This window comes from Sinocyclocheilus anshuiensis, unplaced genomic scaffold (genome assembly GCF_001515605.1).
Source record: "Sinocyclocheilus anshuiensis isolate Anshui unplaced genomic scaffold, SAMN03320099.WGS_v1.1 scaffold2061, whole genome shotgun sequence".
In the NCBI taxonomy this organism is placed as follows: Eukaryota; Metazoa; Chordata; class Actinopteri; order Cypriniformes; family Cyprinidae; genus Sinocyclocheilus; species Sinocyclocheilus anshuiensis.
In genome coordinates, this window is record NW_015557196.1 from 65,225 (window position 1) to 81,760 (window position 16,536).

Sequence of the window (16,536 nt, forward strand, 5' to 3'; positions counted from 1 at the left end):
TAATAATAATTAATTATTGCATATGTATATTTATAAAATATTGGGTACAGAAACCAAAAGGGTATGTATAATGTTAATTGGTTAACTTCATTTATCAAATAGATAGTCAAACCAAAATTTATTCAGACACCTTCAACATTTCTCACATTATCACAGTTTATTCGCTATAGTTTAGAAAATGGTAATAAAATATGACAAGTACTCAGAGTTACACTGTGTCAGAACAAATTCATCTTGATAATGTTAGATCATTTTGATAGAAAGGTATGTAATAGATTACAATCAACCAAAACAATTCAGACAGCTGTTAGTATGACAGTATTTATGAATACTATGAAGTAACTATGAATACTTTGTCGGGTGACCCTTAGCCTTAATGACAGCATATAGTCTCCTGGGCGTGCTGTCACCCAGCTTCAGTAAATTAACTATAGTGTCCTGCACCCACTAGTAAAAAACTATCAAAAATTATATCTGGTCTCCGAATCATTTTTGGTTTCACTGTATATCCTTCGGTTATTTTCACACTTAATTATGCTCATTAAAATGTATTTTACAAGTTTTTGTAACTTCCACTGTTAATTTTTTGCTCTATGGTACATCATCTTTAATTTAATAGCATTAGAGCTGCTCCACTGCAGCGGCTCTGTGTGGTATCGGCGTTTGGTATCGGGGCATTTTAACGAGTACGAGTACGAGTACAGGAGACCAGTATCGATACCAGTATCGGTATCGGTGCATCCCTAACACATACTGGTAAAAAATGTATAGCCTGAATGCACTGTAAGTCGATTTGGATAAAAGCGTCTGCTAAATGCATAAATTACTATTAATTATTAAATTGTAGTTTGTAGACATACCCTGTCTTGAACCAGTGTACACAGACAGAGTACGCATGTGCCTCGCAGAGCTAGACAAGATGAGCACTTCTGGTTAAAAAGTGTATAATTATTTTTTTTTTAAGAAAATGACCGATCGTTTTCCTAGATAAGACCACTGATCTATGATAGAGAACTGGATTGCTCATGATGTCATAAATGTGAAGCCTACATATTGGTATTCCCATACATTCTATTGAATTAACAGGAAAACGTACGATTTTAATGAGAAAACATCACCTAACGAGTCAGCGTTTTTATATCTGAAGTATCCCTGTACATTCTTACAACGCAAACCTCCTGAGCATGTAAATGGTTATTTGTTTAATGTCGGGAATTTCCCCTGCATAAAAGTTATGTGTCCTATAGAGAATGGGAATACGTCACGCCGCGTTGGATTCCGCCATGTTTTAGGTCAGGCTCAGGAGCACACAGTGTAACACACGCAAATCACCACAGAAAAAGCCGAAAGCAGAAAAATGAATGAAACTTAATCTGTACAAACAAGTGGCTGCCCAGCTAACAAAAATAGGTAACTGTTACGTCGTGTGTTAGCTGGGTGGGTATCAACGAGTTGCTGCAAGATAACATTTCCATATATAATTTGCTTCTATTTGTAGTGTGAGGGCTTACAGTTTAATGCAAATCACTGTATATAATAAATCTACAGAGATCAATTAAAACAGCGTTTCAGGCGGTCGCGCACCGGTCGCGTCGCGCCACATCTTTAAAATTCAAATACATTATTTTCTATGAGTGTAGGCACACCGGCGGCGCCGTTCGGCATCTGTGCCCAGCTACGTCGTGTTGTACTTGTAATAATTGTTCTAGACATGCCGAAAATTTGAAGCTGCAGCACAGCAGCTCTTCTTCTTCGTTTTCTCTGATGCACTAACTATGCACCAGCACTCCTTCTTCATCGTCTCGTCTGATGCACTTACTCAACCAAGCGTTCTAACCACAACCTTGCCCCTCCCCACCCCCCTTAACATACCGAGTTTCAGTTTAACTTTCATCCGAGTTGCGTAGTGAATTTATTAGACATTTTATATTATTTTATGTTTATAAGATTCAACTTAAGATCGCGTTGGAATGATTAACGCTTACTGAAAACTCAACATAGCGTTAATCAAAAGCAGAGGTATTTCATACAGACATTGATAAGGGCTATGTCTGCAGGAAATACCTCTGCTTTTTCAGCTTTCTAACGCTGAAAAAAGCAAGTTTTTCACACAGGCCGTGCAAAGGACTATGGCAAATGATGTAAAGTGAGCCTTAACCAATCCAGCGCGATCTTAAGTAGAATCATATAAACATTAAATTATATCAAATGTCTACATTAGAGAGAATATAGGGCCCCATGTGTCATCAGATTTGATTGATGAGGGTCATAAAAATTCCACCCCACCCCCCATACTGGACACCTGTTGGACACCTGTTCCTGTACACCCCCCATCAAACTGTCCCTCTGTTTATCCACCCCAGCGATCCGAAGGAATTTATGATTGTTTGGGAATGTGTTTTTTGTGTGGGTCAGTTGAAACTGTTCAAAACTATGTGCTTTAAACTTGAAATTGTGAAACGTGGTATGATTATTAAACGGGATAAGGATAAGTTTTTATTCAAGTTTTCACACATACATTTCAAGAAAAACATCAAACATACACGGAATAGAAACAATGTAATGACTGTTTTTCCAGAAAAGAGTAAAAACGGGTCGAGACAAGTATGTAAGTGTTGTTAAAACTATTTAAAAGCTAATTAGAGTTTGACAAAGTTAAATAAAAAGAAAAATGCTGTGTGTTTTTTGTGTGGGTCCGTTGAAACTGTTCAAAACTATGTGCTTTAAACTTGAAATTGTGAAACGTGGTATGATTATTAAACGGGATAAGGATAAGTTTTTATTCAAGTTTTCACACATACATTTCAAGAAAAACATCAAACATACACGGAATAGAAACAATGTAATGACTGTTTTTCCAGAAAAGAGTAAAAACGGGTCGAGACAAGTATGTAAGTGTTGTTAAAACTATTTAAAAGCTAATTAGAGTTTGACAAAGTTAAATAAAAAGAAAAATGCTGTCCATCTATCTAAACAAAAAAAGTATCAGATACGTTCGTTAAACAATACGACGGTTTTTCTATGTTACAATTTAAAAACTTTTTAGAGTTTGTTACCTTTTAGAAAAGAAAAGAAAAAATGTTGACTTATCTTACCATGTTCTAAAACAAAAACATATCAGACCGTTAAGCGCCAGTAGTCAAAATCTATATTGTAGTCTATCAATACAATTTAAAACTAGTTCGTTTTTGTCACGACGGTAGAAAAGTTAAACAAAAGAAAAGAACCGTGTATCTTACGGTGATCTAAAAGAAAATTCATCAGACAAGGTCGTTAAAACACCATCATAAGATACTTGTCAAAATCTATGTTGTACTTTACCATTTAGCTACAATTTTAAAAAGCTAGACCTTGTTACTGACAGAAAAGTTAAACAAAAGAAAAAAGACCTGACCATCTTACGCTGATACATCCTCACATGCTGCTGTCAAAACTCAGAATGTTTACGTCCGGTCCCACTCAAACCACACCCACTAACCGCCCCTAACACATCCCTAACACCGGAGACCGCAAAGATAGCTTTAAATGTATGTTAAAATAATTAAACAAAGCAATGTTTTTAATAAATCGCCATCATTTCTTAATTGATGAAAACATTCTACCTGTTTTTAACATTAGACCAGCATTTTTTACTTAAAAAATTAGGATAGCCTATACAAGTTTTCCTTCAAAAAAATGCTGCCTAAGCCACAGGAAAAATGTTGTTTGTTTTTATTTTAGTTTAGTTTAGTTATTCACACTTAATTAATTAAGTAATTCCTTTGTTTACTCTTTGGTTTTTGTCAAGTTTAAGACTTCTTGCTTGCTATATAACCCAGACTTTTATTTTTCTTTCTCTTTTTACTTTTAAAATTAGGTTACACAAGTTGTCTTCTAAACAATCACCTCTAAGCCACAGGAAAAATGTTGTTTGTTTTGTTTTATTTTATTTTATTTAGTTATTCACACTTAATTTAGTAGCCTAGTTCCTTTAATCAGTCTTTTATTTTTGTCAATCTTAACTTCTAGCATGCTATATCAGTTAAAACACACACACACACGTATGCGTACGCAAATATCTAACTGGAAAGCTAATGTTTTGGGGAGTCTCTTTGATTTCTTGCCGTAAGACTTGCGGCGTGTTAGCTATCAGTTGAAACAGACATACGTAATTAAACGTCTAAGATTTTACAACATTACACGAAATGCAAAATATCGCGGCTCACGCACCACAATGAAACGAGAGAAGGTTTGAAGATGGTGCGCAGAATTTTGTGACACTGTGCTATAGGCTAACCTATCAGTTAAAACACATGACAACATCTAAGCCTGTTTCAACGGTCACAACTCATTTGCAATCTAATGAGTTTTGAGGGATCTGGTATTGTAAACTTTGGTGTTGTGTCAGGTAAAAAGTTCACTGATCAAAACAGATCATGTTCAGCGATCAAAGGATCTCCATTGCATCTATTTTATGGCATGCACCTGCGAGTGTGAACTTTCTAAGGATGTTTTCGGGCTTGTTTTATAAACGTAATCTGGTGAGATTGCAAGGGTCTGGCATTTTTAACTTTTTTAGAATGTTAGGTAAAAAGTTTGGCGATCAAAGAATATCCATTGCATCTATTTTATGGCATGCACCTGCGAGTGTGAACTTTGATTTACATAGGGGGATCTGGTGGATTGATACGTAAAGTTAGGTAAAGAAGAAAATATTTTTTTCTAAGAAAAACAGGAATGTTAATAATGTGGATCTGGTGAATGTGGCTTCAAACTGATGTTCAGGATGAGTTTGGATAGATAAAGAAGTCGTCGATAACAACAAACATAAATAGATTGGTGCAAAGGTGTTTGTTTTAACAAACGGTCTATGATGTAGGGAAATTGTGTTCCATTTTAAATTTGTTATCTTTATTCACTCAGATTTTTGAACACAAACACAATCATACACGCAAAAACAAACATACACAGAAGCACAGACATAGATGCAACCACAAACATGCATACACGCAAACACTCACACAAACACAAACATACAGGAAAAACACAAACACAAACATATAGACAAATATACATTCTAACGCAAACATACACACATACACGCAAACATGTGCACAAACACACATAAAAACAAACATACACACAAACACCCACACACGCACACACACTAAAACAACCCCTGCAGTTAAACATTTAGACTTTTATGATGTCTCATACAAACCTTTTACAAATAAAAACTTTTAAAATCAAACTGAGTATCTCTACAAGATGATGAAATGCTGTATGATTAAACAATGATATAAATTTTGTTTTAACAAATAAGTTAAGTTTTGTAGATTTTAGATCTTTCAAACCTAAAACCATCATACAAACGTTTTACAAATAAAAACTTTTAAAATCAAACTGGTTATCTCTACAAGATGATGAAATGCTGTATGATTAAACTGATATAAATTTTGTTTTAACAAATAAGTAAAGTTTTGTAGATTTTAGATCTTTCAAACCTAAAACCATGATGAGGATTAGAAGCCGTCAAATGATCCTCTGATGAATGCAAGGCAGAGATTTTTCTTTATGAATTAGACCTAAATTAGGCTGAAAATTAGTTGTCATAAGGTTGTTTGCAACAAAAGTAATTCTTAAACAAGGTGCTACGTAGGTCTCACAGAATCTTAACAACAGATTAGACTTTCTTTCTTACTTTGAAAATGTATTATTAACCATGGTGTTTCAATGCAGCATATTTATTTTTCACAGTATACTGTTTTATTTTATTAAAATAAAAACAACTGTGTATATATGTTATTTTACTAAGATTTGATCAAATAATTGATTGAAGAAATAATTCAAATAATCGATAAGTCCAACTTTTCAACCCCACCTGATGTGTCTGATGGTTTGTGATGAGATAAATATCTTACTGATACAGATGTGTAAAGTTCAATATTACTGTTAAAAATAGTTTGAAAAAAGTAATATTTTTTAGCTTTCAAATAGGATTCACGGCCATAATCAGTTGGTTCTTGTGTAACAGAGTCCTGAGACAGGTGAAAATAGAATGCGTGAAAGACTTTTCTCTTTAAGATATTATAATGACAGACTAAAAACTTTAGATTGGTTAAAACAACTGAGGTTATGCATTTCTCTTGAATATGTATACAATAACCAGTGGGTACATGAAACATTATTGTAAACACATAACCTTGTAAATTCAGCATGATTCCATCATATTAATCAATAAAAAAAGACTTAATTTATATACCATATCTGGCTTTCTCATCAAAATGTGACAACATTTTTTTTTTTTACTTTTTAAATGTTGAACAACCGTTTTGTTGGAAATAAAAAAAACAGTGTTGTGTTTCTAAGTTTGTAGTAAAATCACATCTATAAGCTAAAACATTTTTCTTTCAAACTATCTCACGCACAAATTACTTAAAAAAAGTAATGTGACATTACATTTGATTACATTTTTTATTACTTTTCTAAATATGTAATGTTTTCAACTGTTAATCTTTTGAAACATGCAGTTAAACTTAAAAATAAATATGCATCACCCAAATAGGAAATAAAACAGTTATCGAATAAGCATGTGTCCTAAACTCCTGAAACATCGGTGTCTCATATTTTAGAGCAGACTATGCAATTTATGAAAAATATCAATTAAATCTGTATGTGTGTGTGAAAAAATATTCAGATGTAACCCCCTCTGTAATCGTTAACATTTTCATAAGTAACTGTAATTTGATTACACATTTTTTCTCAGTAAATGTAACTGATTACAATTACATTTATTTTGTAATTAAATTACGTAATTTAGCTATATGTAACTAGTTGCTCCCTAACACTGTTTATGCATTATTACTAGATGGTGAAAGAGTTCATTAACCTCTTTAACGTTAAAAATGTGAACAATATCACAACACTAGTTTGGCATACAAGGGTATGCTCATAAAACAAGCCAGACCCCCGATTTGAAGCATCGTAACAAGTACAGCCATTGCAGAAAATGTATTATAACGACGCAGTAAGATAAAACTCTGGATGCACGATCGACCGACTTATCACATGTTTAACATATTATTACAAGGCCCTGCTTACATAGTTTATGGTGAAATATAGGCGTGAGCTAACAGTCTGTAAAAATACCGGTTACGCTCAACATGCAGAGACAGAGAACTCAACAAACATATACCCTTTGGGTCACGAAACACCCTGTCTAACACAACGCACATTCTCCAGAATGCGGTGATGACGGGTTCATAATTTCGTGATGAAGACCGACTGGATATTCAGACACCAGCAGCAGGACCTGATTGACTTTTCTAAAGATAAAGCCAATTATTTGCTTTCAGGAACACACGAATCCTAACGCCTAGCGCTTCACAAGATAACATAACAACGGTTGCTCCATTACAACATAGCCTACACGTCAAGCCTGTTTTAGCATACGTGTATAGTTTTATTCTTGAATATAAGCGTTTAGTCTAAATATGTTTTAACAATTCTTTTTGTTTTTGTTTTTACAAAGGTGTTCAATTGAACACGTTTAACTAATACCTCATTTGAGCGCTGTAGACTTTCAGGCCAGGGAACTAGAATACCCAGCATACACCTCAGACTTCAAACAAGGCCGCCGGGGATCCATATCCCAAAATACTCATACATGGCAGCGCTCTAAATCGTCGGACTTCCGATTAAACGCATGCTCAGATACCCTATATAAAAAGACTCACATTTCCACACTTTTTGTGAAGTATACGCTCCTTCCATGTCGTGATGTTACAAACCCTTTTTTTTTTTGATCTGTGTTAGTGATGCAAATCCGATTCACTCCTGCAAAACGATTAATTTGGACAGTTCAGTTCAATGAACCGGTTCAAAGAACTGATTACATCGGCTCCTTAAGTCATCTCGCAGTTATGTCAGTATACATTTCTTTTCAAAGAACTCAGGGTCATTTTATATCAGTGAAACATTTAAATAAAGTTAACTGTGTGAACGCGTATTGGTGATTATTGTATTTTGTTCATATAAGTTAATGATGTTTGTGGTCACAGTTTCATGCACCAATCCTTTGTTTTCTTTCTCTTTGTTTTCTTTTCTGGCTAGATCACCTGTAATGTCATTAGTACTGTTTGTTTGTAATGGCAATTTGATCATTTTCTTCACTACTTTGATGTATGAATATATATTCAACAATATATTGTTGAAATAAAAGGTTGACCCACTTAACTCATTATTCTGTTCTCTGAGTTAATAAACTTTTTTGTTTGTTATTATCAATTTAGTAATAATTATTAATAAGAAACAATCTTGTATATTATATCTGATATAAACTAGGATAATATAATAATGTAAAGTAAATGTCTCGAATGAAGACGAGGTTTAAAGTAATATTTTATTAAATCAACCAAATTCACAGAAATATTGACTTATATGAACAAGATACAATAATCACCAATACGCGTTCACACAGTAATTAATAAAAAATGTAATCAAATGTAATGAGTCACATTACTTTTTTTAAGTAATTGAAATAGTTACACTACTAAATCTATTAAATCTTAATAGATTTTAAATAGGGTAACTTGTAATAACCTATCACATTTCCATAGTAACCTCCCCAACACTGTGCGTAAAATAATTCCATCAGGGTCTTAACTACAGCTAAATGTTAAAACAAACTTAAGGATGATTTTGTCAGTTTGTGGTGGGGTCTGTGAAAGCTACATGGGGTGTGCGTGAGAGAGTATGAAAGAAAAATGTTTTAGCTTATAGATGTGATTTTACTACAAACTTAGAAACACAACACTTTGTTTTTTTTATTAACCAATCTAAAGTTTTTAGTCTGTCATTATAATATCTTAAAGAGAAAGGTCTTTCACGCATTCTATTTTTACCTGTCTCAGGACTCTGTTACACAAGAACCAACTGAGTATGGCCGTGAATCCTATATGAAAGCTAAAAAAGATGACTTTTTTCAAACTATTTTTAACAGTAATATTGAACTTTACACATCTGTATCAGTAAGATATTTATGTCATCACAAACCATCAGACACATCAGGTGGGGTTGAAAAGTTGGACTTACCGATTATTTTAATTATTTCTTCTATCAATTATTTGATCAAATCTTAGTAAAATAACCTATATAGACAGTTGTTTTTATTTTAATAAAATAAAACATTATACTGTGAAAAATAAATATGCTGCATTTAAACACCATGGTTAATAATACATTTTTAAAGTAAGAAAGAAAGTCTAATCTGTTGTTAAGATTCTGTGAGACATTCGTAGCACCTTGTTTAAGAATTACTTTTGTTTCAAACAATCTTATGACAACTAATTTTCAGTCTAATTTAGGTCTAATTCATAAAGAAAAATCTCTGCCTTGCATTCATCAGAGGATCATTTGACGGCTTCTAATCCTCATCATGGTTTTAGGTTTGAAAGATCTAAAATCTACAAAACTTAACTTATTTGTTAAAACAAAAGTTATATCATTGTTTAATCATACAGCATTTCATCATCTTGTAGAGATACCCAGTTTGATTTTAAAAGTTTTTATATGTAAAACGTTTGTATGAGACATCATAAAAGTCTAAATGTTTAACTGCAGGTGTTGTTTTAGTGTGCGTGTGTATGTGTGTCTGCGTGTATGTTTGTTTTTATGTGTGTTTGTGCACATGTTTGCGTGTATGTTTGCGTTCGAATGTATATTTGTCTATATGTCTGTGTTTGTGTTTTTGCTGTATGTTTGTGTTTGTGTGATTGTTTGCGTGTATGCATGTCTGTGGTTGCATGTATGTCTGTGCTTCTTTGTATGTTTCTGTTTGCGTGTATGTGTGAGTGTTTGTTTTTGCGTGTATGTTTGTGTTCAAAAATAGGAGTGAATAAAGATAACAAATTTAACTAAAATGAAGTAAAATGGAACACAATTTCCCTACATCATAGACCTTTTGTTTGCTGTATGTTTGTGTTTGTGTGAGTGTTTGCGTGTATGCATGTTTGTGGTTGCATCTATGTCTGTGCTTCTGTGTATGTTTGTTTTTGCGTGTATGATTGTGTTTGTGTTCAAAAATCTGAGTGAATAAAGATAACAAATTTAAAATGGAACACAATTTCCCTACATCATAGACCGTTTGTTAAAACAAACATTTTTGCACCAATCTATTTAAGTTTGTTGTTATCGACGACTTCTTTATCTATCTAAACTCATCCTGAACATCAGTTTGAAGCCACATTCACCAGATCCATATTATTAACATTCCTGTTTTTCTTAGAAAAAAATATTTTCTTCTTTACCTAACTTTACCTATCAATCCACCAGATGCCCGTATGTAAATCAAAGTTCACACTCGCAGGTGCATGCCATAAAATAGATGCAATGGATATTCTTTCATCGCCAAACTTTTTACCTAACATTCTAACAAAGTTAAAAATGCCAGACCCTCGCAATCTCAGCAGATTACGTTTATAAAACAAGCCCGAAAACATCCTTAGAAAGTTCACACTCGCAGGTGCATGCCATAAAATAGATGCAATGGAGATCCTTTGATCGCTGAACATGATCTGTTTTGATCAGTGAACTTTTTACCTGACACAACACCAAAGTTTACAATGCCAGATCCCTCGAAACTCATTAGACTGCAAATGAGTTGCGACCGTAGAAACAGGCTTAGATGTTGTCATGTGTTTTAACTGATAGGTTAGCATATAGCACAGCGTCACAAATTCTGCGCACCATCTTCAAACCTTCTCTCGTTTCATTGTGGTGCGTGAGCTGCGATATTTTGCATTTCGTGTAATGTTGTAAAAGTTTAGACGTTTAATTACGTATGTCTGTTTCAACTGATAGCTAACACGCCACAAGTCTTACGGCAAGAAATCAAAGAGACTCCCCAAAACATTAGCTTTCATTCCAGTTAGATATTTGCGTACGCATATGCGTGTGTGTGTTTTAACTGATATAGCATGCTAGAAGTTAAGATTGACAAAAATAAAAGACCGATTAAAGGAATTAGGTTACTAAATTATGTGTGAATAACTAAATAAAACAAAACAAACAAAAATTTTTCCTGTGGCTTAGAGGTGATTGTTTAGAAGAAAACTTGTGTAACCTAATTTTAAAAGTGAAAAAAAGAAAGAAAAATAAAAGTCTGGGTTATATAGCAAGCCAGAAGTCTTAAGCTTGACAAAAACCAAAGAGTAAATAAAGGAATTACTAAATTAAGTGTGAATAACTAAAATAAAATTAAATTAAAAAAAAACAAACAACATTTTTCCTGTGGCTTAGGCGGCATTTGTTTAGAAGGAACACTTGTATAGGCTATCCTAATTTTTTAAGTAAAAAATGCTTGTCTAATGTTAAAAACAGGTAGAATGTTTTCATCAATTAAGAAATGATGGCGATTTATTAAAAACATTACTTTGTTTAATTATTTTAACATACATTTAAAGCTATCTTTGCGGTCTCCGGTGTTAGGGGATGTGTTAGGGGCGGTTAGTGGGTGTGGTTTGAGTGGGACCGGACGTAAACATTCTGAGTATTTACAGCAGCGTGTGAGGATGTATCAGCTTTTTAAAATTGTAACTAATGGTAGAGTACAACATAGATTTTGACAAGTATCTTATGCTGGTGTTTTAACGACCTTGCCTGATGAATTTTCTTTTAGATCACACGGTTCTTTTTCTTTTGTTTAACTTTTCTACCGTTGTGACAAAACGCTAGTTTTTCCAATTTTGACTACTGGCGCTTAACGGTCTGATATTTTTTGTTTTAGAACACGGTAAGATAAGTAAACATTTTTTCTTTTCTTTTCTAAATGGTAACAAACTCTAAATAGTTTTTAAATTGTAACATAGAAAAACCGTCGTATTTTTTAACGAACGTATCTGATACTTTTTTTGTTAAGATAGATGGTCAACATTTTTCTTTTTATTTAACTTTGTCAAACTCTAACTAGCTTTTAAATTGTTTTAACAACACTTAAATAGTTGTCTCGACCCGTTTTTACTCTTTTCTGGAAAAACAGTCATTACATTGTTTCTATTCCGTGTATGTTTGATGTTTTTCTTATTAATTCATAGACAACTTTTCCTATGACCTTTCTATCATGCATATCCTCAGGTCATTGTGTACGATTACTATCTTCTTGTATATGGTCTTTTGTATTTTATACTGTTTTATGCATGCTTATGATAGAACGACTCGTTCATGTAATCTATACTGTGTTTAGTATCTATGAATTTGTCTTCTGATGATCTAAACGAGAGTGTATATTATATGTTGGTACATATTAGTGTTCTAAGAATCTTTAGTAGTTTTTGCAGCAACACTCAGTCGAATTACATATGCAAATGACCATGTTCAGAGACAAAGAGTCGTAAACTTTCGCTCCGAAAGTGCAAGTCACCATTGGCTCTTTGACTCCCCGGAGGTGTGATCTCAATAGGAGATAAAGCTCTCACATCAGTGACCCGTTTCAGTCAGCCTGCGGTTCTGTTAGACTCTGAGAAGATGAGGATGGGAACTAGAATGCTTCTGCAACCCCTAAGTTCCTCGGCCTTGACTTTCCATTCACCAAAGATCCTAGGATCTTAGCTGATGTCTCTCTTAGCTCTTTTTCACTTTCCACTGGGAAGAAACTGCCAATCACTATCGATTCAGAACATCCTTGGAGTTCATCACTCTTCAAAATGCAAGCCAACAAATATGCTGAAAATCTTCTTTCTCTGTAAGAGAAAGCTGGTTTGTGCAATTTTTATAGTAAAGCTTGCCCATATGAAAGGTTTTTATATTAAATTAAATGAAATCATATTTGCAAGTCAGAAAGACAGATTTTAATGTGTTTGAAGTTTTATGCTCATTAAGTTATATTAGAGCTTCTAAGCGCAGGAAGCTTAGTTTAGTCCCTCTACGAACAATAAAACTAAGTCAGTCCAACTAAACTAAAGAAAAGAAGAGAATGCAAGCCGACATATGCAAGAAACGCTTCGTTTTGTCTAAGAGAAAGCTGGTTTATGCAATGTTAAGAGTAAAGCTTACCCACATGAAAGATGTTTCTAACACAAGAAATTAAATAATATTTGCAGTGCAGAAAGTCAGATTTGAATGTGTTTGAAGTTTTATGCTCATTAAGTTATGTTAGAGCTTCTAAGCGCAGAGAGCTTAGTTTAGTACTTCTGTGAACTCTATTTTAGTGCAACTAAGCAAATGAAGCCCAAATATACTGAAAAGCTTCTTTCTCTCTAAGAGAAAGCTGATTTATGCAATTTTAAGAGTAAAGCTTGCCCATATGATATATATTAAATTAAATAATATCATATTTGCAATGCAGAAAGACAATACTTAATGTGTTAGAAATGTTATGCTCAACAGGATATTTTACCTATTCTGTGCACAGGAAGATTAGTTTAGTGCTTCTTTGAACAGTATTACTCCTTCAATGCAACTAAACTAAAGAAAAGAAGAGAAAGCAAAATGACATATGCAGAAACGATTCGTTCTATGTAAGAGAAAGCTGGTTTATGCAATGTTAAGAGTAAAGCTTACCCACATGAAAGATGTTTGTAACACATGAAATGAGATAATATTTGCAGTGCAGAAAGACAGATTTGAATGGGTTTGAAGTTTTATGCTCAAGTTACTTTCGAGCGTTTATGCACAAGAAGCTTAGTTTAGTGCGTTTATTAACAGTAAGATTGTATTAGCGCAACTAAGCATGTGGAATGCAAGAGATTGCAATCCCACATATGCTGAAAAGCTCCTTTTTCTGTAAGAAAAATCTGATGTCCGCAATGTCAATAGTAAAGCTTGCCCACATGAAAGCTGTTTCTAACACAATGAAATGAAATTTTATTTAGAATGCAGAAAGACAATACTTCATGTTTTAGAATATTTATTCTCAACAAATTATGTCACAGAAAAATTTGTTTAGTGCTTCTAAGAACTAGGTTAGGGCAACTAAGCAAATTAAGAGAATGTAAACCAATATATGATGAAAATATTTCTCTGTAAGAGAAAGCTGGTTTGTGCAAGTTTAATAGTAAAGCTTGCCCATTTGAAAGATGTTTCTATTAAATAAAATAAAATAATGTTTGCAATGCAGAAAGACAATGCTTAATATGTAAGAAGTTTTATACTCAGCAGGATATTTTACCTCTTCTATGCACAGGAAGATTAGTTTAGGTGCTCCTTTGAACAGAATTACTGTGTTAATGCAACTAAACTTAAAGCGGTCATATGATGCTCTAAAAAGAACATTATATTGTGTAATGAATGTTAATGCATTAATGCATTAATGCATTAACACTATTACTGTGCTTAGAAGCACTAAACTATTTTCCTGTGCATAGAAAGGGTAAACTAACTTTTGAGAATAGAACTTTTAACACATTAAGTATTGTCTTTCTGCTTTGCGAATATGATTTGATTTGATTTGAAAGAAGCGTCTTTCATACGGGCAAGCTTTCTTTAACGTTAAGACATTGCACAAACCAATTATCAGTCACTGAGAAAGAAGCTTTGCAGGTTAATGTGGTCTTGTGTTCTCTTCATTTGTTCACAACATAGTATTACTTTTCATTGAAGCACTAAATTAAGCTTCCTGTGCATAGAAATTCTAACACATGAAGAATTGTCTTTCTACATTACTCATAACATTTAATTTCATATGGTAGAAACATCTATTATTTGGTCAAGCTTTAGATGTTCATATGCATAGGCGTAAGCGTTGCTCTTAACATTGCATGAACCAGCTTTCTCTTAAAGAGAAATTGTCTTTTTGCCTTGCAAAGAAGATTTCATTTCATATGGAAGAGCCAGGTTAGACAAAACGAAGCATTTTAGCATATGTGAGCTTGCATTCTCTTCTTTCTTTAGTTTAGTTGCATTAACACACTATTACTGTGCACAGAAGCACTAAACTAATTTTCCTGTGCCTAGAAGGGGTAAAATATTTTGTTGAGAATAAATCTAACACATTATTGTCTTTCTGCTTTGCAAATATGATTTCGCCAAGCTTTACTCTTAACATTGCATGAACCAGGTTTCTCTTTTAGAGAAAGAAGCGTTTTAGCATATGTGAGCTATCATTCTCTTCATTAGATGAGTTGCGCTAACACAATATTACTGTTCATAGAAGCACTAAACGAAGCTTCCTGAGCTTAGACGCTCTAACATATTTAGCATGAAATTTCAAACAAATTAAAATCTTACTGCACTGCAAATATTATTCCATTTCATGTGTTCGAAATTTATTTCATGTGGGTAAGCTTTACGCTTAATATTGCATGAACCAATATTCTCTTAAAGAGAAAGAAGCTTTTCGGCATATGTGGGCTTGAGAGACCAACTTTCTCTTTCATGGAATGAAGGTTTTCAGCATGAGTGGGATTTCATTCTCTTCAGTTGTTTAGTTGCTCTAACATAGTGTTGCTGTTCATAAAATCACTAAACTAATCTTCCTGCACTAAGCTCTAACATAACCTACTGAGCATAAAACTTCAAACAAATTAAAACATGTCTTTCTGCACTGTAAATATTATTTCATTTCATGTGTTAGTAACATCTTTCTTATAGGCAAGCTTTACTCTTAACATTGCATGAACCAGCTTTCTATTACAGAGAAAGAAGCTTTTCGGAATATGTGGGCTTGATAAACCAACTTTCATAGAATGAAGGTTTTCAGCATGACTGGGATTTCATTCTCTTCAATTGTTTAGTTGCACTAACATAGTGCTACAGTTCATAGAAGCACTAATCTATGTTTCTTGAGCATATAAGCTCTAACAACAAGAATGGTCTTTCTGCATTGCAAAACAAGATTTAATTTCATATGGAAGCAACATTCTCACTACGAGCACGCTTTACTCAACATTGTATGAACCAGCTTTGTCTTACAAAGAAATACGCTTTTCACCATATGTGAGCTTTCAGTTTCTTCATTTTCATTTGTTGCGCTAACACAATATTACTGTTCATAGAAGCACTAAACGAAGCTTCCTGAGCTTAGACGCTCTAACATATTTAGCATGAAATTTCAAACAAATTAAAATCTTACTGCACTGCAAATATTATTCCATTTCATGTGTTCGAAATTTATTTCATGTGGGTAAGCTTTACGCTTAATATTGCATGAACCAATATTCTCTTAAAGAGAAAGAAGCTTTTCGGCATATGTGGGCTTGAGAGACCAACTTTCTCTTTCATGGAATGAAGGTTTTCAGCATGAGTGGGATTTCATTCTCTTCAGTTGTTTAGTTGCTCTAACATAGTGTTGCTGTTCATAAAATCACTAAACTAATCTTCCTGCACTAAGCTCTAACATAACCTACTGAGCATAAAACTTCAAACAAATTAAAACATGTCTTTCTGCACTGTAAATATTATTTCATTTCATGTGTTAGTAACATCTTTCTTATAGGCAAGCTTTACTCTTAACATTGCATGAACCAGCTTTCTATTACAGAGAAAGAAGCTTTTCGGAATATGTGGGCTTGATAAACCAACTTTCATAGAATGAAGGTTTTCAGCATGAGTGGGATTTCATTC

At 33.4% G+C, this 16,536-nt stretch overlaps 1 protein-coding gene and 1 long non-coding RNA gene across 2 annotated transcripts in view; both read left to right on the top strand.

The window, feature by feature from the left end:
• The window catches only part of LOC107678811 (solute carrier organic anion transporter family member 2B1-like), a 46,732-nt gene that overhangs the window by 11,869 nt on the left and 18,327 nt on the right, over positions 1-16,536 (top strand). The gene's annotated exons all lie outside the window — the stretch shown is intronic.
• Positions 11,377-16,536, top strand: part of LOC107678812 (uncharacterized) — a 7,080-nt gene continuing 1,920 nt past the window's right edge. Inside the window, exons 1-2 of the long non-coding RNA XR_001632973.1 lie at positions 11,377-11,483; positions 14,168-14,172. This is a non-coding gene — a long non-coding RNA (uncharacterized LOC107678812). The remainder of the gene's footprint in view (positions 11,484-14,167; positions 14,173-16,536) is intronic.